Raw genomic sequence first — 2,108 nt, forward strand, 5'->3', positions numbered from 1 at the left:
AGAGAGAGAGAGAGAGAGAGAGAGACTCACAGACATGTTTGAATATCATAGAGGAAAGGGAAGGAGAAAAAAGTGGAGAGAAAGGAGGTTGGAGGAGGAGGAGGAGGAGGGGGGAGGGGGAGGAGGAGGAGAGAGAGAGAGAAAAGAGAGAGAGAGAGAGCGAGAGAGAGACAGACAGACAGAGAGACAGACAGAATACAGACAGACAGACAGATGGGAGGGAGCGGAATTGAGAAATGAGAAATCCTTTAGTAAATTAGCTCAATCTTGGCGCGGTATCTGTCAACAAACTGTGGGCCTCTGGCGGAAAAACTGCCACGTTCTCACCTAATTCGGTCTCAATGCGGCCTCTGTCGCCATTGTTTACGTGTGTGTTTATCCGTCCGCATGATTGTGTGTCCGATCAGTGCTGTTCGTTTGCCGAGTGCCCAAGAACTGTTTCTTCTCTCAAATGTTGATAATTCAGTTACAACTGCGGCGGAGAAGTTTCCTTTAACGATTGTGTGTGTGTGTGTGTGTGTCATACACACATACAGACAACGTGTGCTCATGTTTAAGATGATTCGGGAAACCCCTAGGGATTTCCACACTCCGCATCAAAGTCTCATCTGTGCCAATTTTATTCAGTTTTGACTTTGAAGATTTTCAACAAAATTGTTTTGCTGGGCCTAACACACCTAAACTAGACCAAGATATCTGCGCTCTGTGATTAGTATCCTTTTGAGTTGTTCTTCTTCTTGGAACAGTTTGCACCTATTTTTGACTAACTACATCTTCCTCTCTCCCCCTTTTTTCAATTCTAAAAACGCCTGCTCTCTTTCCCAATCTGCATCCCCCCTCTTTATCCCAGTCCCTCCCTTACACACACACTCTCTATCCCAACAGTTCATATTATACTACTTTTCTACACCAGCTCGAACAACACACTTCACACATAATATCGACCTTTACACATTTCTATACCCGCCATCTTGCCAGATGTAACACTCCAACGAAGAGGGGAGTGAAAGTAGACATAACTATAGAAGTAGATTCAATAAAATTCAACGTCACACCTGGTAAAAGCTATAAATGATAAAAATTTTGTTCTTGCAAGTGTTCACATTACACTTTTTCACGCCGTTAATGTGATGGGAGTGGATAGCATTGGTGAACAGATTCTCTAGACAGTGAGGTAAATTAATGTTAATATATTCAACACGGTGAGAAATCGTACTGAATAATGCGCCCACCGCTGTGCAGAACAGGAGAACCGTTGTCGATTTAGTAGCTAATAATAAAGAGAGATAATATCTTGGCGACCGCAGGAGAAAGGAAAATAATTTATTAATAAGTTTAACAACATAGCAGCATAATTTATTGTTGTTACACGTCGAAATCGATCGTTTCTTACCTTGCTAGCCGTCAGTGTGTCACAAAAAACGGGTACACTTCTTTCCGTTGAAGGGTATGTCCTCCGAAATGATATTGTTTTTTCCAGTACTTTTTATTACTCCATTGAGAATTTTTTTAAAGAAAAGCAACTTGAAACAATATATACTATTTTTCTAAAGCCGCCGTATGGTTTTAGCCGTTGAATACTTCGTGAAAATAGGCTCACGGGTGAAACTACCCAGAAACAGTGAGTAGGTTTTAATGAGTTGAATAGCGGGCACACACAGGCTGTTGCCGGATAAGCCGCAGTGCCGTGTGAACGTCATCGCGAACCTGGCAATGTGATTGGTCGAGCGCGCGCGTGCGCCGAATGGTTAGACAGGGGAGAGAATTAGATGAGGGGAACTAACTGTGAGATAGAGCCGCTGTGAAGGAACCGTAGAGTGAGATGAAGGCGATCGCAGTTGTAATATGAGGTTTGAGGAAGGGAGGGAAGGGAGAAAAAGAAGGGGGACTCGAGGCTGTGGAAAGCAAAGAAGAAGGAATACGGGGATAAAGAGTATCGGTTTTTCTTTATCAAGGAAGACGTGAGAGGGGAATATCTGGTGAAAGGCAAGATTGGTCCGTGGGTCTGTACAGATGGTTTGGATCGAAATCTCGATACGTGAGCAACTTGTGGAACAAATTGGCGCTACGAGAGATGGAGGGAATAAGGACTTGTTAGCGATTCTTTG

At 43.4% G+C, this 2,108-nt stretch overlaps 1 protein-coding gene across 1 annotated transcript in view; it reads right to left on the minus strand.

The window, feature by feature from the left end:
- Window positions 1–1,725, minus strand: part of LOC106011851 — a gene marked incomplete at its 3' end in the record, with an annotated part of 20,267 nt that extends 18,542 nt beyond the window's left edge. The window contains 1 exon segment of the mRNA XM_013082929.2: window positions 1,394–1,725.
- Window positions 1,726–2,108: the final 383 nt, after the last annotated feature.

Source organism: Aplysia californica, unplaced genomic scaffold, assembly GCF_000002075.1.
Source record: "Aplysia californica isolate F4 #8 unplaced genomic scaffold, AplCal3.0 scaffold00200, whole genome shotgun sequence".
In the NCBI taxonomy this organism is placed as follows: domain Eukaryota; kingdom Metazoa; phylum Mollusca; class Gastropoda; order Aplysiida; family Aplysiidae; genus Aplysia; species Aplysia californica.